Here is a 27,598-nt window from a genome sequence, read left to right as displayed (position 1 = left end):
TAGTAGATTTGCAATCTTGGGTAAGTCACGTACCCATTCCAAACCTGACTTTCTTAATCTGTAAACTGGGGTAAAAAATACCTCACAGCAAATGCATGGGGGTTAAAAGAGATCCTGTAGAAAACATTTTTTAATAGTTCAATAATTACAATTATTATTGATAGTTAAACCCCTTCTTACCCTTTAGAAAACTTGAATTCTACCTCCAGTTAAAAATTATTTCTTAATGGAAGGATAAGAAAAAATTTCAATTACTTTTACATAGTGTAAGCAATACTTATTATACCATATCAGTAAAGCACTTTGTGGCCCTCAAAGCTAAACATTATCACTTAACATAATAGAAATCTGGTAAAGATTTACTGGATTAGGGAAAAAATAATACGATATAGTAGAAAGAGTACAGGCTATGAATCCTGGCATTGACACTTAACAGGTATGTGAACTTGGCAGTTTATAAGCTTCAGGGTTTTTGCCTGTAACATAGGCAGAAAATAGAGTATACAACAGAGTTATAAAGATTAAATTAAGCAATTTATGTGAAAGGTGCTCAGTAACTTCTCTTTTCCTTAATTTTGGTGTTACACGGTGAGAGTGGTAATTGCTGTTTTTCAAGCCTAAACTTTTCTTACATAGCTGTACCAATTTACCCTTCTATGTAAAGTGAGATTATGTTTAGTGAAGGAATAATGTGAATGATGAGAATGAATTCAGGTGCAACAGTAAATATATTTTAACAATATACCCTAAAAACAAGAGCAATGAATCTCAAACCTTGCAATATTATTAGAATCTATGAAGTAGTTTTTGTAAAATACAGATGCCTGAATATCAATGATTCTGATTTAGGATATCTGGGAGTTGAACCTAGAAATCTGTGCATTTAAATATCCCCTAGCTCAATATGATGTATAATAGCAAAGGCAAGTAGTGTTTTCTAACATGTGTGTACCAACTGAAATCCAGGATGGAACCCTATTAGGGATGGAGCTCTAAAATCTGAATTGTAACAAACACCCATGGTAATTCTTAAGTACACTAAAGTTTAAGAACCACTGGATTAGAGTCCAATACTACAATACCAAAAAGGTTTATAAAATTTTTTCATCATATTTGGTTATTTAAAATTTTTACCTTCTATTTTAAGAAATATCACTCTCAAAAACGAACATACCAGTGCTTCCCTGGTGGCGCAGTGGTTGAGAATCTGCCTGCCAATGCAGGGGACACGGGTTCGAGCCCTGGTCTGGGAAGATCCCACATGCCACGGAGCAACTAGGCCCGTGAGCCACAACTACTGAGCCTGCGCGTCTGGAGCCTGTGCTCCACAACAAGAGAAGCCGCGATAGTGAGAGGCCCGCGCACCGCGATGAAGAGTGGCCCCCGCTTGCCGCAACTAGAGAAAGCCCTCGCACAGAAACGAAGACCCAACACAGCCAAAAATAAAAATAAATTAATTAATTAATGAATTAATTTTTTTAAAAAATGAACATACTAAAGGATATATTGTACAGCACAGGGAAACATAGCCATTGTTTTGCAATAACTTTAAATGCAGTATAATCTATAAAAATAGTGAATCACTATGTTGGATACCTGAAACTAATATAGTATCATAAATCAACTTCAGTTAAAAAAATGAACATATGAATGCTGCATAAAAAATTTATCTAAAGGAAACACTAATTTTAGGCTCATAAGCATTATCATTATTATTGTTATTGTTATTATTATTATTACAGGTTTTGTAATCAAAACTTAGAAAACTGGGTAAACATATCACTGAAAAGCCTACACCACTGAGGAACTCTCCAACTAAGAAATGCTAGGAATTTCAGTGTTCTTCAAATTTGTGTTTTGCTTTGATTTAGGTTTCTATTACCCATTCCTTCTTTAATTAGAGCAGTAAAAATAAATAAATAAATAAACGTTCTTAAACTGGTATAGTGCTTTACTATTTATAAAGAAATTCCATATACAATGTAATTTAATCTTCACAATAACCCTGTGAGGTAGACAGGAAGGGTAACATTTATTATCACCTTTCTGCAAATAAGAAAACCAAGCTTAACCAGCCTAAGCAACTTGCCCAAAGTCATACAGTTTGCTATTTAAGGTAATATATGGACTGAAAACCCCAGATGTAAATTCCATGCAAAAATTCTGAAATTTAAAACTAAGCACTCATTTTTAAGTGTTATAAAAAAATTTTAAATAGCATAAAAGAGTCTCTAAATTGCAAGTAGTTTGTAGTCCTATACCGAAGCATAGTTCATTGTGGTATTTAAATTTATTGTAATTTATTTATTTTATATTTAAAGGTTAGAAGGAAAGTGGAGCTCAATTAGCCAAAATCAAGCAAAAATATTGACAAAAAATTGGACTGTCCATCAGTTATAATACTATTTACACTGCCCATTTGCAGTTCTGCCCTGTATAAGAAAAGCCCTTGTGTCTCAGTTTCCTCTTCTAAAACATGAAATAGCAAACAGTACTTTCAAAGGCTAGCAATTTAATTTTCAGCAATCATGGCACGTTAAAAACTGTTAAACCAAATATACAACTAGAGTAACACTAGTATGTGTCTAATCCCTATTAAAAACCCTGAATAAAAAGTACCTTAAAATCAAGTAGTCCAGTCTGCTCATTTTATACATGGGAAACAAACCGAGAAAAGTTAAGCATCTTACCCAGGATAACACAGCAAATTTGCTGTAAAGGTAGAACTAGAGATTAATTGTCTTTATCCCAAAGTCAACTACAATATACACTCGTGAAAAGGCAGTATTGTTTTCAAAATCAAAAAGAGAAACAATCATTTTTAATGTGAGAGAAAGTAAATTTATAAAGGGATGTTTGGAAAGTATGTGGTATCAGAAGGTATTTTTCCAAAGAGAAAAAGCTCTAAAATTATTTAAAATTCAAAAAATAAACAATAAAAATAAAACAAATAAGTTATAAACAAGCCAGACATAATCATTTATTCAGACCTCAAACATCTGAGTGCCTCTGGGCTGAATGCCAAAGAAAGTTCTAGATGCAGAAGGATGAATAAGACACAAACACTATCCTGGAGGAACTCATGGTTTAGTTGAAAGATATGCTTACAAACAATGGCAGTACAATGTGAAAAGTGCTGTTACCAAGGTATGCCTATAAAAGTTGTTCTGCGAATGTGCTGGAAGGATCACCTCACTGTCTGAAATGATTGGGCTGGGGCTTTACAAGTGGTAAGAATTAGGTGAACATCTCCAACAACCCCTGCCTTCCTCATCCCCCTCTCTAAATTGAATGCATCCCTGTTTGTGCCTGGAATTTTTAAAGTATTTTTAATATACACTGGAATGAGAGAAGGGGTAAAGTGGACACATCCTAACTTCTCTTTGGGTAGTAAGAATTGCCAAATACACTAAAACATAGATTTTCGTGCAGCTACTGCAAAATCAGAGCTTGAAACAATTTGCCCAATTTTTGCAAATATCCTGTTCTTTCCTTTTCACTGTCATGCATCAGATACTCTCACAGCAATAGGGACACAAGGTGGCACTGTCGTGCTGACATTTATTTGAGGACCCTTTCAAAATGGACAAATTGGAAAGAGGCAAGAGGCCCTACTGCGACAACTAAAACCAGAGTTGTAATACTGGCCTTCTCCTAGGTCTACCAGCATTAATAGTGGCCAAAGGAGCAAATCATTTTGCATTTCACGACTATCACATCATGCCTGTATAGAAAAGAACATATTCTCTGATGGTTTCTGCAAAATGTCATGTGTGTGTTCACAGACTCATCCAAACACATATAGCACAGCTTTGCCAATAGAAAGTTGGAAGTGAGCTGTTTACTATGGGCAAGGCCATGGGCATGGACCACCTCTCCACCTAGTGGCCAGTGGGGAGGAATGGAGCCTTAGTAACCATGTTGTGCTTCATTCAGTTAAAAGTAGCCCTTTTTATTGGAGTATAGTTGATTTACAATGTTGTGTTACTTTCTGCTGTACAGCAAAGTGAATCAGTTATACATATACATATATCCACTCTTTTTCAGATTCTTTTCCCATATTATCCTTTTTCTAAATTTTTTTTCTCTGGCTGCACAGCGTGGCATGTAGGATCTTAGTTCCCCGACCAGGGATTGAACTGGCGCCCCCTGAAGAGGAATCGTGGAGTCTTAACCACTGGACCGCCAAGGAAGCCCTGTGCATTATTTTATTTTATTATTTTTTTTAATAGGTCTTTATTCTATAAAATATTGAATCACTATGTTGTACACCTGAAACTATTGATAATATAATATTGTAAGTTAACTAAACTTAAATTTAAAAAAAAAGTGTTCAAAAAGATAAATAATGCACAGATTAAAAAAAAAAAAAAAGTAGCCCTTTTACCAAACCACCAATAGGCAATTATGTCACTTTGTCTGACAAATGACAACTTTTGGTTTATTGCATTCATTGAATTATTAAATAGACCCAATAATATACTGTGATATATACTGAGGACAACAACAACCAAAAAATTAAAGTACGTGTGTGGTCTCTCAGATCACCTAAATTCCCTTTATTCTTCCATCATTACCAACCTAAACTTTTCTCCATACATTTGTGATTTATAGGTAGAAAATGCAAACAGAATTACATATATATATATATATATATATATATATAGCTATTTATAATAAAAGCACACAATCTTTAAGATAAAAGAAAATCTAAAAAAGAGATTTTCCCTTCATTTTACAGGCAAGGAAACTGAGGAACAGAGAGATTATGATTTATTCGAAGTCATATAGTCAGTTAGGACTAGGCCTCCAAATTTAACCACTTTAAATCCTTTTTGGCATTAGTTAATGCCTCCTGTTCTCCAAGGCACTGTTTTTTGTTTGGTTGGTTGGCTGGTTGGTTTGGTTTGGTTTGTTTACCACACCATAGGGTTTCTCTCAACATACTAGGAAAAAAATTAGTTTCTAAAACTTTCATTCATGTATTTTCATGCTAAGTTGATAGGATTGTTTATAAGTCCTAGCACATCTTTATATTCATGGGTATATTCTGAGCCTATTATAAGAACATGCTCTTTTTTAAACTAAGGAATTATTCACATTCATTTAACATTTAAAAAACAAAGCAGCAAGTGGGAAGGGAATGGAATAGAACGTGCTGGTCCAAACCACTATACAAAAATGGTTTCAGAAAGCCACTCTAAAAAGAAATCTGAATCCTTTCAGACTGATAGGAAGTTTAGAGTTGTTTTTGTTTTGTTTCATATAAAAAGTATTTAACATTTTATTTTAAGAGAGGAAACACACACGCACGTGCATACACACACACAGACAAACTTTTCAGTCGATCATTTCATCCATTTTAATTAAAATCATGATGCTGTTCTGTGGCATGCCTTGGGAATGCTTTGCTGGGAAGGCTTCTTATCAAAACAAATGAAAGCTGTCCACCAACTATGAAAATCTGCTCACAACTCCAAACCCAAGGCTTAAAAGGAAAAAGGTATGAAGAAAACCTGGCAGTGAATGTATTAGAAATGTGATTCGTTATGATCTTATGATCTTCCTTGGCAGTACCACTGGATTCTGTCTTGGAGTGGAGGGAGAATTTAGGTAGATCTGTTTTAAACAGTCATAGGCAGAAGAGAATGCTGTGTCCAACAGATTAGATGGCTTTTATTGAGGGTTGGGGAGAAAGTCTTTTTCTTTCATTAGACTTACACATTTAGAAGCTTCAAAAGCCCCCACTCTCTCCACCCTCAGCTTTACTTATATTCTTATCTCCATTTGCTTCTTAATCATCTCTATTCTCCTCCCATCTAGAGACAAGGTGAAGGGATAAAGATTTTTGTTGATTTGAGGAAATAGAAAAAGTAAGAACTATTCCAACTCTTCTTGCCCAATCTGGGGTGATAAGTGCAAACAGCCAAGAAGATGGAAATATTAGTAAATATGTTCAAACCCAAAGTACATTTACTGGGACAAAAAGAATTTTAGTATGTCCAGTTTTTAAAAACAACAATAACAAAAATAACAACAAACCCAACAGTGTAAAGCCACCCCTTAGACTATATTACCTAGTTCCTATTTAAACAATAAAAGAGAGGACCATACTCTCACTGTTTAAATGTCTTCGTGTCTAAATAAGGGGGTTTTGTTTGTTTTTAATAATAACCATACAGTTTTTATATACATACATACTATCTACCAGAAAAACTACATAGCCTAGGACATTCATAGTTTTCTGCTAGTAATAGATTTTGTTTTGTTTTTTTTTTTTTTACTAAGTTTTAATTTGGTACCTGAGCAAACTGACAATATTACTTTAATTTTCTCCTACTTGCATTTCATTTACTGGAAAGAAGCTCATACTATAAAAGGAATTTGCCAACAACAAATCATAATTTGATTACAACAGTAATTCACAGAACATTTCTGAAAGGAAAGGAAAAAATAGCAAATATCCAGGCTCATTTAGTAAAAAACTAAAGCCTTCTAAACATTAGAGAGAATTAAATTTTAAATAATTTAAATTCAAATACGGTTTAAAAAAAAGTTTAGATGACAAATTTCTAAAAAACAAAATAATACTATTATGTATAAGATTAATAATTATTATCATTTTTAGTTTCAATTTATTGGACATCTTTTTAATTTCCAAAATCCCCAAGCTCCATTAAATAGTTTTATATTTGTTGAACGCAAATCCTTACATTAGTTATTTAATATGAAAAGCTTTCAAATAAATTCTTAACGTTTTAAATGCATAATGTGTAATATGTATGTTAAATTCATCATACCTCATGACAGAATTATGCAGTGGCAAAATTACTTTTACTATCAAGAAGATAAACACATTATGCTATAATTACCACCTTCCCCATCAAAGTTTCAAAGGTTAAGACTTAATATTCAGAAATTAGTAATAATATCTGCAGTTTCCATCTGGTAACTAGATGGATCAATGAATTCAGCCCTTGCTCCTATATCAGTATACTCACTTGGAAGTCAGCAACTAACTTTCCCAAAGTTAAAGCAGTTATATAAGGGTTGCTTTGGTTAACTGAACTACAGAACACCCCGAGCTGAAGTTTCAATTGAGTGTCAAAAGATTCCAGAAAGGCAAGGTCCACGTCCTCAAGCTGATTACTTTCAAGTTAACTGTAGAATCACAAAAAGGCTTGATCCTGGAGTAGAAGAGAGGTTATGAAGCCAAAGTCAAGCATAATTTTTCCACAGTTTAGTGCAGAAATAGCAGGCCACTTATTCATTATTACAGTTGAACAGCTAGAGTGGCAGAAAAGCCCTTTTTTCTTATAGGCCCTTGAATGTTGTTTCCAACATCTGCTGTAGTGGTTACAGATACACGATAGTAATAATAGATGGTATTATTTCTTCCCACAATCTCAAAAGATTGCCTATGTTGAAATTAGAAGTAATAGAGCTCAAGGAATATATTTTGATACATTAAACATAATTGGCATCAATGTTATTTGATGATTAAATGTATAATATCTATGTTACAGAAAAACATATGAATTCAGGCTTTCTCTAGAAATTCTAGGATATAGATATTGCCCTTGGGTTTTTGGTAAAGAATTAAAAGGATTTTGTTAGTTATTTGGCATTGCTATAATCCCTGAGGATTCTGCAAAATGCTAGAAATTACTTAAGCAATGGAAATGCATGAAACATAGGTTTTCAAGAAAATTGCAAATTTCTGGTTTTGCCAAATAACCTAGGAATTGTATATCTGATTTGAAAGTTTGGAGCAAAGAAATCAAATGGCCAATGCTGACTGTAGTAACACTGTAAATAATACCTAGTGATTGCATAAGCTAACCAAAATGGCTTATACAACATAAAAAAAAAATCATATAAAAGGGTTGATTTCTAATTTAAGAATAACTTTTGCATGTACACATTTGTTCAACTGCTAGTGTTTATTGTTCTTGATGTAGGGTGAACTATTACTATGTAAGCAATAGATGATTTCTATGTGCTTGCGATAGTCACATGGCCATGTAAATGGAAATATTTAGGTTTTTTTTCAGCGCTATGCAACTTTTCATGCTTATTAGATTTTCACTGGCTACGGACCTTAGGATGAACATACTAGTTTATTCTTTTGTAAAAGTTTAATAAAGTGTATTTTCCATTGAAAAATGTAGTTTGTTAAAATATAGTTCTAAAGTGGCCTCCAAGACAAGTCAGCTCTAATATCCATTATCAACTTTTAGACCTAAAGAAGGCACCCTTGGGACTGAAAAAGGCTGGAACTAGTGGCATTCAAAGAATGTCAGCATCAGTCCTTCCTTTGCCAGCAAGGGTCACTAGTTAGCCATCAGCCAGATGCTGCTTCCACACACCTTGCAAGACCCTGGGGCAACGCATTTGCTCAGGGTTCAAACTTGGCTCCTATGTGGCAGCATGACTAGCTGCTACTCAAGCTTGGGCAAGTTCATGAACACATCCACTGATAATTTCTATATTTATAGAAAGCCAGAACATGTGTAGATAATCACACAATTGGATATTTATAAAGTGCCAGATTTTATGAATACGGGAATTTGTTAATTAGCACAAGGACTAATCATTAAAATTCAAAAATAGATAAATAAACAGGAATACCATTTATTTGTTCACATTTCAGGGGAAAGTATGCAGCTGCTATCCTTTTGATGAATGTAGGCTTCTGGAGAAAAATATGAAGAAGGAAACTATCCGCAAGTTTTGAAATCTTAATGAGTAAAATCCAAGAAATTACTATACAGTCTTTACATTAAAAATAATCATAGTGATTTTCCCCTTAAAGAAAAAAAGTTTAAACCAGCATGTGCTTAGCATTTGAATTACACTGTCTTGCATTCCACTGTTTTGGTCCTTTTCAAGGAGCCATAGCTGATTTTCATCGGATAGGAGTTTAAAAGTACACACACATCACTCAGTACCAAATTGTTTTAGCTACAGGGCATGGCAAGGCATGAAATAACTGCTTTAGAGCACTTCCTCATGTGGGTGTGTTAGATAACTGTCTGCTCCAACATTAAAACGAAACACACTGTGACCTGACCAAGACTCCAGGGCTTTCAATAGGCAGATTTCATGTGCTGATAGGAAAAGCCCACCATAACCAGCAAGGCTGGTTAATGAATTCTTCTGGCACTCTATAGCCCTCCTGTGATGCAAGCCTTTCAGCTTTCCAAATCCCTATATAGCAGAATACTCTGGTTTTGAGTTTACTTATGCACATTTTATAATGTCCTGCTGTATTTAGATTGTGACAGTCCCTCCCAGAAAAGGCTAAGATTATTTTTCATACTAAAAATATTTTAAATCTACTGAAGGCTAAGAATTATAATGCAAAAGAAAACATATACACATTCTAAAAATCAAGCCAACCATAAAAATGACTAAATGTTTACTCTTTTATTCTTTCTAGAAGGTTAAAGGAAATTTTCATCTTCTCTTAAAAACCTCTCTGTTTTTTGTTTGCTTCTAATTAACATAAACATGCTTAACATGAAATTTTAAGATGTCATATCCACAAGGAATCTGTGATTTTTTTATCCACACATGTATGAGAATATGTACATAAACATACATACATGCACACAGATATCTCCTCACATACATGTGTACAGAAAAAAAAAATTATTGGTCAAGAGATATATTAAAGATTTCTTTTGAAAAAAGGGTAGAATTTTTGGTAGTTCTCATAATATTAATATAGAAAATGACAGGTGCATGAGACATGCACAGTTTTGACATATTAGTTTTAAAACAAATGTTTGGGTCAAAGAGTATGAAATGGAGAAAATCACATTTGAAACACCATATATTGCATACCATATGAACATACACTTTCAACAGATTCCCCCCACAGTTCCCCTTTAGACCTTCAGGGTTAAAAAAATCCCTGACAGGCCCTGACTGAGTATACTTAGCATCTGTACTACTCTTGGTCAAAGCTGGCCTTCCAGTTTAGGTAATATAAGCAAATTAAAAGTTTAGGTAATATAAGCAAATTAAAAGTCTCTGAATAAATTTTTTAAAAGAAAGGAAAAAAAGACTTTTAGCAGCAAAAGTTCACCACCCTCTTGGAATAATGGATTTTTAATAAACATTTTACTAGGCTTGAACCTTGAGAATGTGTTTGGGAATCTGCTCTGGCGTCCCAGGTGGGTTAAGAATATTGCTTTATGGACTTCTTTGTGTTGTCAGAGAGGCCTAATGGAATATAAAAAAAGAAAGAAAGAAAAAAAAGAAAGTCTGCCACTTCTATTAAATAAATAATTTATTATGAAAAAGGTGATTGTTATTATCAAAGATCTCTATAGATTAGCATCCATTTTCTATCACTGCTTAATGTGTATGCTGAAAACATTTGCGTATCTTACCACCTGACTTAATTTTTATCAAAGGAACAACAGTTTTACTTTTGGACAAATCCAAATAAAACTCCACTAAGGAGACCATTTCAAATGGACCTATTTAACTACTTCTTTGAATTTCGAAGAACACTGTTCTGGGAAAACTCTTCAACAATGTCACCTAGTTGTGAATGCAACTTTTCCCACCATAAAAAAGAAAAATAAATAATAAAGGAAAAAGAAAGCACCTCAAAACTATGTTTGAAATAACAAGTGCATTATTTATAGTTCTCGAAATGTTAAATGAATACTTACAGTTGTTGCATAAGATGGCCTGATACACTTCATAGCTTCCACTTTGTAAAAAGACGGCCAGCCCCCCACTTCTCCCTCCCCAAGCATAAATAAACAGTAACATACTGAAAGGAAACTGTCCTAGGATAAAAACTGCTTGTTAAGAAAGTTTGCAATCTTACTAACCACAGTGATATCCCTACAAATGTAAAAGTCCATCTGCAAAATACAAGTTACAAAACAGAGTAGCTTATTCCTTTCAGAATACCCCCCACATGTAGTATAGAAGAGTATGTAATAATAAAAATAATTACTAGATTTATACCCACCCTCAGTGACAACCCCTCACCTTATGGCCAATGCCATCCAAAAAACATACTGGCAAAAAGTATTCAACCTGCTTCGAGGATTTAAACTGTAAATATGGACTTTAAACTTCAATGTAAAACAAAGAACAAGAGTCTCACTTTAGTAATACCCAGGCTGTCACTGCAGCTAAAACTCATTGGCACATTACTAACAAAACCCAGTTAGCAATAAATAAGGACAACATGATATATAGACAGACAGATGGAACTGCATAAACAGACAAGAAAAGCAAAGAGACTGACAAACATACGAGGGGTCTGTTTTAAAAGAGTGAAAGATACTGATTTATTTGGGACTTTAGTAAGAAAAATAGGTTTGTTTGTAATTATTTTAAAAGTAATTAAACTGAATTACAAGGGCACACCCTTAAATAAGTCGGAAGAAAATTAGTAGAGGATAGGCCTCCTATAGATGTTCTAAATTTTAAGCTAGCAATACCTCTGTCAAACTTAAATCTAGAAATTAAAATTCAAGGGAGAAAGAATAAAAGCACTGGGGGCTAAAGGAGATGATAGGTAGAGGGGGGATTGAGGAAGCAGGATTTTTTTTTTGAAAGTTGTCTGCCCTACCTTCTTCCCCAGCGCTGAGTTTCTCTTCTCATAATCGGTGTCTCCCTGGAAGTACAGTGTGAGTGGTAATGACTGCCTGCCTCCCTAATGAGTCCATTTTCCTGCTCTTGATGTTGTGTATATACACACACTGCAACCTACCTTACAAACCACAGAGACGGGAAGAGAGAGAGAGAGCAAGGCAGGGGGTGGGGGGCAGAGAGGGAGAGAGAGACAGAGACAGAGCAAGCGAGTGAGAGAGAGAGAGAGAGAGAGAGAAGAGGAGAGAGAGAGAGAAAGAAAAACAGAAAGAAACAGAGAGAGAAAGGCACAGACAAAGCCCTCCTACCAGACAGCAGACAGCCTTCCTTCCCCTATCCAGCAAAATGCAACTCGTCTAATGCAGCAACAGGTTCAGTATTGCCAGACTAACAGAGTGAAAAAGGTATATTCTCTATATCATTACTGCTTGCAAATAAACAGTTTAAGAGCAGCTGGCTCCACCTTCTTTATTTATGCTCCATTATGAGGAATGTATTGTTTCAGTTCTGGCACACAGTACATGTAATTATCATAAATACATTTTTTGCATATTAGCAGGAAATAGTGAAATACATAGCTTATTTGTGCAATCTTTTAAATTTATTTTTTTTAATGTGAAAAGAGTGTCAACAAATCTGCTCTGACAAAAGCCTAGTAATGATTTTAAAGTCAGAGCAGTCTTAAAGGAGGCTCTGAAAAAAACAGACTCCATACAATAGGAAAACTGATCTCAGACAAAACTGATAACTGCAAAGAAGAAATCATTGCTCAGTAAATAAATCAAGACCATAAGCAACATTGCAGACAAAAGCAGAATTAAGTTTAATTAAGTAACTAATAGATTGGTACTCTAGAAGAAGGCAGATTGGTTTCTTATTTGAAGCATCTCTCTGTAAAAAAACACCACAATGCAATGTACTCTGTGTGAACAGGTGCAATGCATATAGTACATAGTGTTACAACAATAGAAATAAATCCCACAAGGAGCTTCCATCACAAGCAGGACAAGATTTCATAGAATATGGATCTGAAACCACAGCAGAACTCCCTTGTTCTTTTATTAGGAGGAAAAAATAAAAATAATCAATGCTTCCTTAAAAGAAAAAAAAAAAAAAACTGTTTTTCTTTGTCTAATGCCTCTAACCGTTTTTTTTGTCTACATGCTAGAACCAAAATAATGCTGATATTGCACTCCTTACCCCATCACGTGTTTCCCCACCCCTTCCCCCATGCCTTTTCTTATTTCATAAGTGATACATTTGCAGCTATGGAATTACAAAGATCAGAAAACAGAACTAGTTTCAAGCCCTTCTCCTTGTCCCCCAGTTTTTTTAAACTAGACTCTGCCTGTCTACCTAGACAGCCACCTTCCTTAAAATATTTCTATACAGTTTGGCTGTGTGTCATTTAGATGGGACTTAGAAACATTACAATACAGGTTAAATATTCTAAAGAAAATTTACATAAAAATGAAAAAATGACTGATTCTGACCCGTTCAAACCCTGCATTTGGGCACCAATAATTAAGTACATTCATTGTAAAATCATCCTTTTTACATGGTTTAGTGTTTCACCATGCTTCAAAAATTAGGATGTGTTCCTTTGCATAAACAAAACTACTTCAGTATATAAGTATCAATTCCTTTGTTTAAAAGTCAGTTTTCAATTAATAAAATGAATAACTTAATTACTTCAATATACAACTTACAGATTAACTCTATCTTCATCTGATTCACAAGAATCTTTTAGAATGTCAGTTAAATCTTGGGTCATGTTCAGAACCGAGATCAATATTGTTTTAGCTATTATAAGAGTAAATAACCCATAGCACAGAAATTAAAACGTGATGTCTGGCCACACATGCACACTGTCCTAGGAAAATTCTAGCAAGAAACCAAGACTCCAGACCCTCCACTCTCACTGTAAACCACCAGTTCTAATTCTCTGGCACTGCAGTAGTGCTATACCCCTCTCAAGGGTGGCTGCTTAATAAAGAGGGGGCAGACACACGTGAAAGGGGAGGTTACAGCCCCCCACTTTTGGTCACATGTCTTGAGAAAAACCTTTCTAAGACTCACTTAGTGTGCCTAAGGTACCAGCATGCATCTCACCCCTTACTGCTCAGTCAGGCAGTTCTGTTTTTCTACTATTGCCCTATTGTTTCTCTGAAGCTTTGTTCAAATGTATGAAGAAAAATGCCACTTAAAAAAGCACACAAGCTGCACAGTTTGACAGACTGATTTGAATTATATATTAGTATGTCCTGACTTTTTAAAATAGGGTTCTAGGTATTTTTGTTTTGTCTAGTTTGCTTTAACACAAGGAGAATAAGAAGACAGTATTTGATTTCTACCAGCAGGAGTCAAAAGGAATGTAAAGGACCATGAGGGCTATTCACCTTTTCTAAAGAAAAACCAGTTAGTTGAATTTAAAAAAGAAAAACAAATATTTTGGCTTAGTGAAAAATGCACAACATCTCAACACTTTCTCTGTATCTGCATACTTTACTAGATTCCAAGCACAGTAAGTGACATATTCTTAGTACTTTCTGGAGTTCAAGATACACTTTCCCTGCTAGAACTCGAGATCCACGTATTAAATTAACCATAGCACCACATGAAGCAATAATCCTAACTGACTATCAGACTCTGAAGTTATAAAGTTATTAAATTAAATTGTTTCATATGTTGATATGCCATGGGGCAATTTCATCCTGTAGCAACATCCTAAAGTTGGAGTTAAGAACTGGTTTTGGTCCTACTGTCACCATGTGTAGTTTGTGTAACCTGGGCAAGTCATGTAGCCATCCTCAGCTTCATATAATAAATTAAATCAAATTTGAAAGGAAGGAATTGAACTGGTTAACATAATAATGATTATGATAGCTAATGCTTAAGTCCTACTATGTGCCAGGAACTCCTCTAAGTACTTCCCATTTATTAACTCATTAAATCCTAATAATGACTCTGTGAGGTAGGGATTGTTTTTAGTTTCATTTTCCCAGTGAAGAAACAGAGAGGTTAAGTGATTCGCCCAAGATCACACAGCACAGCAGTAATGAGATTTGAATCCAGCCTGTCTGGTTTAGAGATCATGTGCTTAATCCCTACACCATATTGTCTCCCAATATCTAATTCTAGCTCAGGCCTCATCTAGGCATAAGAATCTGCGCTTATGAGTCAAATCCAATATATCCTGATGATTCCTCCTAACTTGTTTACTAATATAGCAAATTTGCTCTTCTAATTTACACCCAGAACTCTCAATACATTTGGTTTAAGAGTCTATTTAAAAGTTTACATAATCCATTCAATCGCCTGTTTCCAAATGTCCATAAATATGTGCAACCATTTGCTTGAAGTGGAAAATAACTTGTAACCAATAAGGCTATCAATTCATAAAGCCTACTTGCACTATATGTAGTTCCCATACATTAGTCTCCTGAACACCCTGTGTTTAAAAAAGAAAAACAAAAAAACAAAAAAACTACACAGTTCTTAACCGTTCCCTAGTTCAAGTATCAAATACAAATGCAAGTAATTATTTAAAGAACAAAATAAATAATAAATAAAATACAATTTTAAAAATTCTTGTTTTCCATAGCCTGAGAAAGGCATGGAAAAAAACAAGGATTTAATTATAAATGATTTGTAAGAGATGCTGAATAATATCATCCTATGATTTTTACGCAGTTGGTTTTAACGTTAAATTATTTAGAGATATATTCTCAAGACTTTTATACTAATGTCTCATTCTGCGAGAAAATTTATCTGCTCTGATCTTTGTGCATTAATTAAACATGTATTTTGTGCCCACTATGTGCCATACACTATACTTGAGGGTGAAAAGTGAAAATAAAACATATGGTGTAGTTTCTGCTTGTGAAGACTTCACAGGCTGGTGGGGGACAGGCATGCGAACAATATTAGCCCAAGCAAATAATCTTGCCACTATTTAATGTAATATCCCATGTAATGCAGTGCCTTAAACTTCCTGTACTTCCATCAAAAAGCTAAAAATGAAATTAAACAAAATAAATATAAATACCTAAATTTAAAAAGTGGCTTATGAAAGGTGTGTGTGCCTGTGTGTGTGTGTGTAGCAGGAGGAGGTACTGGGGTTAGATTGGAGATAGTTTTTTCTCTAACAGTGTGGTTTATAGACCCATTGAGTTAATTTTGTCCATTGTCCCCCAGGTGCCTAGTAAAGTGTCTTCTACAAGTACACAGCACATGTACTTCTTAAATGATTGTGGAAATCCGTGATACCTATTGCCCTGGAGCATAAAATTTCATTAATTTTAGGGTTACAATGTACTTTGATCAGAGACTGTTGACTTGGCAAATGAATACTTCCACATGTACATGAAGGGTGATACTTCTTTAATTTTGAAAAGAAAGTCAGCTAAATTCAAAACCATTTACCCCTATCCCAAGTATACTTTTGCCAAGTCCTTTCTCAGGCATCATTAATGTTTTTATATTACGTGAGGTTAAACAGGAAAAAATGTTGGGACAGTTTAAGATTGTTCACAAGAACATTCCCAAAAGATACTTTCATTGCACAGATTAAAAAGAAAAAGAAGGGGGAGGAGTGAAAATAAGAGTCATGTTGCAATGATGGACAGAACAAGACTTTTAGCCCTAGTACGTGGGTAGAAAAGCAAAGTCTGGATTAGTGGGTCAAAATGAGTAAGTGTCACTAAGTACTGAGGCCACCATCATAAAGTCAATTCTATCTGGCCTAATTAGATAATGATCCTTAATCCTTAATCTTGGTCATCTGTCTTAAAATTGTATCTCATCAGTACCAAGAAAAAACAGAAGAGATTATAGATAAATCATAGTTTACTAGTGGTAGGTCAGTAGTTATGACCCTTATATGGGAAGAGATGCATATCTAATGTCAATTCTAGTCAACAAATATTTAATTTTAAAACAAAAACAAAGCATTCCATGTAAACTGCATCACTGGGAGTACCTTTATTATACACTTTGCAGTGCTGTAGACATCTATCCTTTAATATACCTCCCTTCTCCACCAGACTGAAGGAACCTCCTAGAACAGAGGTTCTACTTATTAAGTTTTGTCAGCCTAACACCTTGCAGAACACCTGGAATATGGGTGAAGCTCAATAAAGTTTTCTTGAATGAATGAATAAACAAATGAATGAATGATTGAACAAATGAACAAACAAAGCAATATATGGGATTTATAAAACTTGGCTAATTAAAAACTTTAATAAATTTGAGTTGCAAGGATGATATAAACAACCTATAGATAGTATTTTAACACATTAAATCACATATAGAATGTATTCTTACTTTAAGATCTTGGGGAAAAAAGATCTTGGAAAAAACAAAAATGGTTACAGTAGACAAAAAAAGTAATACTCTTCAACTTTTCTGTGTCTGAACATTTTCATAATAAAATGTTGAATAAAAAAGGTATTGTCCTATAGCTAGCAGAATTTTAACTCATCTCTGAGAAAAAAACTCAGCTTCCCTTTACATTTTGTTCATCCATTTTTTCTTTCACATCTACAACATAAGTGTTCAAGTATAAGTCTGAAATTGGCCTTAGAGTGCCTCATAGGAATAGAACCATATCCTTTGAGAAAAATACCTTTTAAGCTGGTTAGGGTCAAAGAGTGGGACCTGAATAATTCTTCTTGTGTGTTTAAAGTGTGCTGCAAAAGAAATTAATAATAATTTGAAGGTAGGGGAGCATAGAAATGAGAAGAGAGGAGGAAGAGAGGAGAATGACAGGAAAGAGGGGGGCAGTGAGAAATTCCCCAATGTCAAGGTGGCCACAGATTTTTTTAAAAAGAGTGACACCTAATATTAAATTCTAAGAGGTTTGCATTTTTTGCGATGCAAATATTCTTCTTCTCTCCAAACCTGGAAAGCTTGGTATATTCTACAACCCCATTTAATAGTATAATAAGGAATAAAAAGATGGAAAAATAAAGTACTGCCATACGTTCACTCCTATGCTGTAGCCTTTGCAAACATAGAAGCTTCTTAACTGAGACAGAAAATACTCCAGGAGTTGCATAGAGTGACCAGTGGCACTTTGAATAGTGGCCAGTAAATGGCGAATAGTGAATAGTAAAAAGTCAAAAGTATCTTTAACATAGAATGACTCAGATATGGACATGAGTCAATCACCTTTTTTTTCCATAAACACACAGGAGAAATATGGCCATGTGGAAAAGAGGCACAGAGATTAATGTCTGAATTACAAGCTTATTATGACTATTACTGTTGTTGCTACCTCTATAAACTGATCTTAAATGATATGAGTATCTTCAGAAATTTAGGGGAGGAGAGTTCTTTTGTGGCACAATCAATAAATTTTGAATCAAAGAATTAAAAAACATAAAAATGTCATTCTCAATATCTCCCTGGCTCTAGAAAAATGTATTAGGTATATATCCTACATTAACTTTTTCTGCTCCCTGCTCAATCTTCTCTCCTAAACAATCTAGAACAGTGTTAGCAACCGTCTTTAAAGTTTCAACACTTACATAATAATTTATCCATATGTACACGTTATATTCAATGCACAAGGAAAAAGAAACAAACTACAGAGTGCATTCTATAGGAAAAATAAAAGTTACATAGAAGATATAAAAGAGGCATCTTAATTGCTATAGATGTTGTTTGTCCAGCAGGTTAGTGAGATCCCCACTGTCCTGCTTGGTGACTCTACATGCAAAATCTGTCTCCGTATTCTTCTTATCTACAAAAGTTGCTACTATTAGTAAGGATGCATTCTTATAATAAAAGTTATCACTATTATAATGTATCAGAAACTGTGCTTGGTGTTACATACACTAACTCATTTAATCCTCCTAACAGCATTATAAGAAAAGTAATATTAATGTTTTCATTTATAGATGAGGAAACTGAGGCCCAAAGTCTTGCAGCTAATACGTGGTAGAAGTCAGGCCTAAACTCAATCCAAGTGGAATTTTTAAGGGATAAAGGGAGGAGCTTGACAAAATTACTCCAAAAATTTTCTAGAGTAATGAACTGGTGAGATTAGGAAGAAATTTTCGGAAAAAACTAATGATGAGAAACACGTTTGAGTATATATATTCCCCAATAATAATTTCAATATTCATTTTACATATATTTGAGAAAAAGTATACCTGTCTCAAAATAAAATTTAAAGAAAGGATAATGAAGAAAAGCAGAATATAAATAAATAACTTTCAAAAGTGATGAAACATACCAGGAACCAGTTTGATTAAAGAGTTGGAAACATTAATAACAATCTGTCCAGTAATATTGAAGCCAGATATTAATAATAGAGTCAGCATGATAAGAGCCTGCTAACTCCTCTGAGGCAACAGGCCACAGGGACAATTCAAAATAGGTGGAAACAGTATCTCTTATTTTTAAGAAAGCTCATTTAACCCCGATAAGTTATAGGCTTACAAACATAACCTTTTAAATATATAAGGTCATATCAAGCTTTTGGAAAAGAACCTACAAAAAATCTCAATCTTCTTTATTTCTATTAATAACAAATACAGGAAAACCTCATTAATCAGAGTATATACAAATCAGAAGGTATAATGTATCAGATACGTCCACAGGATTCTTGTGAAATATAAATTTTGAAATGAATTTCATTAAATTAAATTTTATTTTGATAATTATGTTAGGTGTTTCAAAATTATCAAATTATCAAAACAAATTCTACTTTATGTTGAATATCTATAAATTTAGGATTATCACTAAATTAAATGTGGTGTCCTCCTCTATTTCAAACTGATGACATTTTACCACTTAAAATGTAATACTAACTGGACCTTCCACAACTCAGATAATACTCCCAGCATCATTTAAACCTATGTAGAATATGAACATAAAAAAACAAGTGTCTCATCAGGAAACAGTTTTATTAGTAATCAATAAGAGAAGAACACTGCCCATAATTAAATCTGTATTAATTATGAAAAGGGTTATTAAAGTAATAAATCATCATTGTGGATATCATTTTCAAAATTTAATGATCTGAGACTCCAATACACACTTCGTATGAAATCATATCTAAAAGTTTGTAACTGAAATAAACTGCAAAGCACTCTAAGCTAATATTTTAATAAAATCCATGTGGTTTTTGCCTAAAATAAACTTCTTTAACTATACTCCCTCCACCAATAAATGCATTTAATTCAATATGCCACTCAATAATTACTTTGTGCTGTAGCAGTTTAACTGAATGTTTACAATATATTTTACAAAATAATAAATATTATAAAATATTTATGTTATAAAATAAAATGTTAGATATTATAATTTTAAAAAATTCTGAAGTTTTCCAGGTGCTACATTTTAACTATACTATTATTTTTTAAGTTAAATTAATAAGTGTATAGAAATAAATAATAAATCAGAGCAGTTTTTAGGCAGTGGTGGGTGATACACAAAATATTTATAGCTGGAAAGGCATGGGCATAGACCAATAAGAAATGTTACTGTTAACTAGCAATCAAAACAGATACTGGTTGTAAATAAATGATTTATTGCCAGTGTGTGTTTCCTGAATAACAACCCTTGTTTTAGATAACAGGCCAGAATCCATTTTCTAAAACAAGTTAATAAAATTTGGAGGAAGATGTAGTTTTACTAATGATCTACTACCCCTATACTCTAGATCAATGGATTCTCCAATTTTTAAAAATTATACATCCCATCAGTAAAAATATTTTGAACTCTACGTAGATGATTTATCTGTTGGTTCTCAACTCCATTCCCACCTCCTCCGTGTGCTCTTATGCGGTGGAACCTGAAAACTGCATTTCCCAGATTGCTTTACCAGGATGGGATGCACTGGCAGAAGATCAAAGAGAATTTTTTTTTTCCTTCTGTTTGTGGCACCAGCAGTCTCAGCAATGGTGCTTCAGCAGCCTCTGTAGCACAGAGCTCTTGGGATCTGGCTCTTAGGACTGCTGACTGCAGCAGTAGTACCACAGTTGCAGAACAGAAGCAGCCATCAAAGGTGACTGGAAGCTCTACCAGCCAGGGCAAATACAACAGCATTGGAGGAACTGTGGACTCCTGGGCTCTTGCTGTGTCAGTAGGAGTGTGGTCACCTGGCTTCCTGGCCATGGTGATTCTAACATTTACAGCAGAAGCAGTGCTCCAGTGCCTCAGCAGCACAGTGCTTACAAGCTCTGGGTAACAAAACTTTCCCTTGCTTTCTACACGTATTTATTGCTCAAAAACACTGCCACCATCTTTTCCTTCCACCAGACTTTTCAACAGTTTTGCAACCAATTCCCTGGATTAAAGTCCCTCTGTTTTGAGTCATATCTGTTTTTCTGACTAGGCACTGATCAAATATAAGCCCACATTCGAATATATACAATTATTTATAAATTATAGACATATTATAGATATTATAGAACATATGAAGTAATAGTTGTTTTAAAGAATGAGGTAAACAAGAAATAAACAATATTTTAAATAAATTTTAATTTTGCATTTATCAACAATTTTCAAATATTTTTGTTCTCACTAAAAAACACAATTTTTAGAGTAATGTGATTAAATATTTGTCATTCTTTGTATCTTGGTTTGGTTTTACACTTTGTGAAGCGGTCATTTGAAAATCTGGTACTACTTTCAGGTTATTATGATGCTTAGCTGTAATGGTTGTCATGGAGGGGGGAAAAGCCTCACAAAATAGTAGATCCAAATGGAAGAGGAGCACCATTAGCTGTGCTTCAATCACAGTACTCAATTTTCAATCCCAACCAACAATTGTGTAAAAGATTTTGTTGAAATTTGGCTAGTAAATTTTCATCTTCCCAGATGTCAATCGGTCATTCTTAAAAACTAAGAGGTACCTGTAGCATTTTAATTTTTTTAACAAAAGAATTTTAAAAATCTATTTAAAGATTTCATTTGGAGGATTGTAAAACAAGTTATAAAATTCTGTTTCAAGTTTTAAAAAATATTCAGATACAGTTTTTGTGCAGTTTTTAAATTATACAGAAACTGGAGTTTTACAATTACCTTGGTTTTGGCAACAAAATCACATTATTTGGAAATAACAACAAACATTCAGTATGAAAATGTCCTCTCCATACTATGGATCTTTCAAAAAGCAGTTATCTTCTCACTCATTGTTAGTATAATTACTTAAAAAAAAAAAAAAAAGATCAAGTATATTTCTTTTTTTTTCACATTTTTAATTTAAATTTTTAATTTAAAGGAAATCCTTTATCTTGAGGTTATATATGTACTACACTTTTGTTTCCAGATTAATTTTATTAAATTTATTTTATTTTATTAAAATGTGAAATTCCGAATTCCTAACATGGCTCTTTCTGGCTGGTCACTACCCAGTGTGTTTCCTGAGCTCCTTTCACACAGGATTTCTCACTTTCTCTAGACCTGCTTGAGCAGAACCGTCACATCCTATCAAAGTCTTACCTGTCAATTCTTGGGGGCCCCAGTGTGTTTCCAGCAATTCCATCCCCATCAAATCTGAGGCGCTGTCACACCGAACCTAAAAAGTACTGTACAGTCTCCACCTTACTATGCTGGGCAGCCTATTCCTACCTGCTCTTGCAGATGCTACAGTCCTCTGCTGGCCCCTCTTCAGAGCCCACCTGGCAGTAGGTGCCAAATTGGGAAAATTGCCCTTTCTCCTTTGCGTTTCTCTCTGATGTGGTCCAAAGCAGCGTTATTTGGGGCCCTATGTTTCTTTTTTTTCCAGAAATATTTGTTAGAGAGCACCTGTCATCACAGAAAAGGGCAGCAAAATTAGAACTCTTGTCATTTTATAAAATAAAAATGCATAACTGCAACAAATTTCATATCGTCTCTCAATGATCTCCCACTGAATAACAGTGAACCTCAAGTGGTACAAACAAAATTCATGGTCACTTTCCATCATACTACAAAGTATCATAAAGACTCCACTTCTATATTTGATTCTGTTTTCTACTACATTTTAAAGATTTTATTAAAAAAAACAAAAACAAATTAATCACATCAATGACATCCTGCAGCACTTGTGTATCCTTTCACTTGAACTGATTTGCTAAAATAGCTTGCTTGTAAATTATGAGCGAATGAATTACATGAGCAGAAGTAGCTCTGTAATCTTACCCAGAAATCTTTTTCCATTCCAACCACATCAACCACTCCAACACTACAAAACTACGTTAACATAGTTTTTTCAGAATACATTATTTTACTTAGAGGGCATTTTGATTCTTGGCAGGTATCTTTTCCAGTAATCCTTTTAGTGATTCATAAAAACACAGTTCTTCATATTACTGAAATTGAGCCTAACAAGTACCATTGGTTGAAATATTAGAAATACTTATACTTTCATTTAACAACACAGTGAAACTCTCACACTATGTAATTTATTCAAACACATTTTTTCAAATCTTCAGTGTTTTCTATGCATCGTCTAACAGCATTTGCTGACAAATAAATGTTATATCGTTTGTTGTAATATTATTTTTCATGCATTATTTCAGTCATTTTTCTCAGGGCATGCCATATACTAAGGATGAGGTTCATCCTTAATGAGAGTGAATATAAATCCACATTTCAAATAGACTTCTTGATCATTATTTTTGGTTGACTTAGTGTCAAATATGATTAAATCATCATTTAAAAAATGTTTGTAATATAGCTGACAACGGATTCATACTATGTATTAGAGATATTCTTGTTCAAATGTGCTTATTAGTATTTATCCTTATTCTGCTATTTTCTTCCACAGTCGGTTTGTTTTATGAGTTGAGTTATTTAACACTAGACAATGTAATCTGTGACTTATAACAAGGCACAGATAAAATTCAGTACCCCCAAATCTTAAAGCAAATCAACTCCCGCTCTCCCATCAGGATACCTTATATAACTTACAATGTGTGTAAAGGATACTTTGACATTACCAGCAACAATCTACATATTAGTAAATCTTAATTTCTTAGATTTTTTTAAAATAAAAATATATATATAAGAGTTTTGATATCTTCTCGAATATTTGTTTTATTTCCTAGAGTGCATGTACACTATTTTTGAGACCACTGTACTACAGCATGGGCCTTGGACTCAGATCTGAATAACACATATTGGCTATGTATTTTTAAGCAAGTTACTTTTCCATGTCTGGTATACCTCATCTATAAATTAAGAATAGCTATTTCACAGAGTTGTTTTGATAATTATATTAGATTGATAATAACAGATAATACTTGTTGAGCACCTACAAAGTGCAAGGTACTATTCAAAGCACATTGAATGTATTAATTTTTAAGTACAGTGTCTACACATTATGAACACTTGCAAAAATTAGTTTTCTTCCCAGGGAAAGAATGAGATTAATTGTACAAAATCAGGAACATTTATTAGGGCAGATAGAGTAGGTTGTTTACATGCTTATCTATTTCACAAAATTACAAGGCTTCTGATGGCAAAGTCATGTTGTAGCCATCCCTATATCTTAACAGAGTGTAAAGTACAATGTTTCAAATGTATTAAGTGCTGAAAAATTAAATAAATGGTGTTGAATGAATGTATATAGGGTACGACCATCAATTTCTGCTTATTGTTTGTAAAACTTCTGACAATTCAATTATTGATAGGAATGATCAATTAACTGCACAAGCAATGCAAAACATGCTATTGTTTTTATATGAATACCTTTTCAGGAAGGAAAACACTCTCCAGAGCTTTTGAAAATACTATAACCCTTAATTTTTTGTACTAACAGATGGAACGTAAGGTATGAAAAATCCAAAGATAATTTCTATTTGGATTTTGAAATGTACTTCCATATTTACATTTGATATGCCTAATGTTCTATAAAAGCAAATGTATTTCCAACAAAATAAGCTACACTGAAAAGCTGACTTAGAAGGAAGATGAGTGTGATCTTTCCTCTTTACTAAACTCATCTGTGTAACCTACACCACTTTGATTACTCAAACTACATGGAACTTGCCTTTTCTCAGACCCTCTCCAGAGGATAAGAAATGTTTAAATGTTGGTTTCCAATGGGATACTTTGTGCATAAAGTAGGCAATTCTCATCAATGAATTTGAAATCATGATTGCCTAGGTATTATAAAATACCAATTGAAATATATTATAAAATATACCATTTGCTTCACCAAAATTAAGAATTTTGATTTTTACAAAATATTCATTTGTGAAATGCATTATAAACCATTAACGTTCTTCATGACTCTTTTTCAAATAAGTGATCTGAGATACAGAAAAACTAGCGGGTGATTGATATACAATATTTAGTTACTTAATCACATCTGAAATTTCAGTTTTCTACTCAACTCATAGTGCTGTTTAAAAAAAAAGCAAACCATTCTGAAATATTTAGAGACAGTAAAAGGAGGAATAATAAATATAAGGTGTCACTGTATCTTAATGAGAACTTGAAAGATTAGCTTTTCACCTTACTCTCAATTATCCATGTACAGTACACTCCATCTCTACGTGTGCAGGAAGCAGAGTGTTTTGGTAGAAAAAACATGAGCTTTAAAGTCAAACAAACCTGAATCAAATGTCCACATTCACTAGCTTTCTCATTTTCCATGATTTCAGTTTCCTCATTAGGAAAAATGGGGCATACATAGTCAATGAAAACAGATATAAAGTGTTTGACCCATAGCAATAATTCATTAAATGATAATACATTTCCTCCTTTTATTCCTAAATCAGAGGTCCTCAATTTTTTTGTATTATGGATCTCTTCAAACTAGTAATGATTCACATCAACAATTTATATTTTGCCTATCATATAACAGCTTAAAAACTTTCTTCACATAATTACTGAATTTAATCCTCCCTGCCACACTACGAAGTAATTTGACATTATCCTAATTTTTCACAGAAATAAATTGAGCTTCAGAGACAGTAAATAATTTGCACCAGATCTTGTAAGAAGTAAGTTACAAAATTGAACTTTCACCTACCATTCCATCAAGCCTGGTTCCCCAGCTATTAAAAAAAAAAAGTCCTATCCAGATCTAACAAACAGAATGTTTTATACTAAGAAAGTGATATATATAATGATAATAAATATTATTAAACTATTTACCTAGGCCCAAAGTGAAGTACATATGAATATGAAGGACATATTCACATTATTATTACTAGTGGTTCTAATATCTCAGAATTTGGTTGGTGAAGCAAAATATTTTTGTAATACATTCCTAGAAAATAGCTTTTTATGAAAAAAAACTGAATCAAGGAAGACATACCCATAAAAAATGTAATAGCTAGCATGGTCATTCAAGGTGGGGAATGACTTTCAAATAAAATTTAGAGTGCTATTTTATACTCTTCATTAATACACTAAGTTTCCTCAGTAATCAGTTTATTTCTTCCCAAATGATATTATAAGATGAATAAGTTCTGGGGATCTAATGTACAATGTGCTGATTATAGTTAATAATACTGTATTGTATACTTGTAATTTGCTAAGAGAGTAAATCTTAAGTGTTCTCACCACAAAGGAGATCTTAAGTGTTCTCACTATGTGAGGTGATAGATGTGTTAATTAACTTGATTATGGTAATCATTTCACAATGTATAGGTTTATTAAATTATCACATTGCATATCCTTTAAAAAAATCATGCTATGCAACCTAAATATATTCAATTTTTATTTGTCAATCACGCCTCAGTAAAGCTTGGAAAAAAATTTTAAATAATAAAAAGTGCACATAATCTTAAAAAAAGCAGTTGTCCCTAAGTACTGGAATCATACACTTTGTTTCTGAATACGTTTCTGTATTTTGCATACTTTCTAAATAGTACATACATTATTTTTATAGTTATAAAAATATCTTAACAAAATAATTGCTATTCATAAAAAATAATGTTGGAAAAATAGGTATGTCTAAAATATTGGGTGATCCATTAAAACAAGATCACCATTTCATCTAACCAATTCTGAAAGAATAGCTGATTAAGAACTTAGATGATCACAAGACTCTCAGGATCACACTTAAAGAATCATTTCTTTGAGCTCTTAGTTTCTCTTGTATCTGTTTCTCACTAATTAGGAGGAAACAGAACATAAAAGTTAAAGGTGTGTGGGTTCTAAATTCAGACTGCTTAAGTTCAAATCTTGACCCTACTACTTCGGACAAATCCCTTAATATCATTAAGCATTTTGCTTTCTTCTTTAAAATGGTGAAGTAAAAGTACCTATAGCACAAGGGCTTTTGTGCTGATTAAATGAGATAATCCAAGTATTGGTAACAACTAGCATTTATCAAGCATTTTACCATATGACAGACACTATGTTAAACATTTTACATATATTATCTCATTTAATCATCACAAAACCCTATAAGTACTATCATTAAACTTTTTCCAGGTGAGAAACATGAGGTCCACGGTCCCACAACTAGTACACCAGAACCAAGATTTAAATCCAGTAGACTCATTCTAGAGTACAAACCCTCAAACGCTAAACTCAATAAGCTCAGGCACATAGTAAGCACTTAATAAACCTTAGCTTGTGTTTTTGAGCTTATTTCTGCTTTAACTGTCAACCTCTTATTTAACAGTTCTAAATTGAATGAAGTAGTTCCCAAATATTTCAATTTCATGAGTCCTTGCTTTTACCCTACTCAACACCATCATACCAAAAGAGATTATTGAGTGAGAGAGAAAGGGAGAAAAGAGCGGGTGTGGTGAGAGTAAGAGAGAGGACACTACATTGTGAATTACTTATTTAGGGTTACAAATAAGGGTCAGATTTGTATATGACATTTAACTAATAAAATTCAATAGGAAGGCTTTCAGTTTCTAGTTCCACACGTAAGGAGCTTGGAAGTCACCACTCTCTCCTAACAAGTAAAAAGCTGAAGAGATAGAAAAATCATCAATTCCTCTCTTAGGTCCATAAGATTGAAGAGACAGACAAGTGAATATAAGGAGTCACAGCTTCCTGGAACAGA

At 33.5% G+C, this 27,598-nt stretch overlaps 1 protein-coding gene across 12 annotated transcripts in view; it reads right to left on the bottom strand.

The window, feature by feature from the left end:
* ZBTB20 (zinc finger and BTB domain containing 20) overlaps positions 1 to 27,598 on the bottom strand; it is a 784,241-nt gene that overhangs the window by 728,268 nt on the left and 28,375 nt on the right. For 2 of the 12 annotated variants that reach the window (XM_059921076.1, XM_059921082.1), the window contains exon 1: positions 11,606 to 11,727. The exons of the other annotated variants lie outside the window; for them this stretch is intronic. The gene's annotated coding sequence lies outside the window, so the exon portion shown is untranslated. Of the gene's footprint in view, positions 1 to 11,605; positions 11,728 to 27,598 lie in introns of those variants that run through there. 12 annotated transcript variants of the gene reach the window in all.

The sequence above is a fragment of the Balaenoptera ricei genome, chromosome 4 (assembly GCF_028023285.1).
Source record: "Balaenoptera ricei isolate mBalRic1 chromosome 4, mBalRic1.hap2, whole genome shotgun sequence".
In the NCBI taxonomy this organism is placed as follows: Eukaryota; Metazoa; Chordata; class Mammalia; order Artiodactyla; family Balaenopteridae; genus Balaenoptera; species Balaenoptera ricei.
Note: the sequence above shows the minus strand (reverse complement) of the source record. Positions and strands in the feature narration are given on the sequence as shown.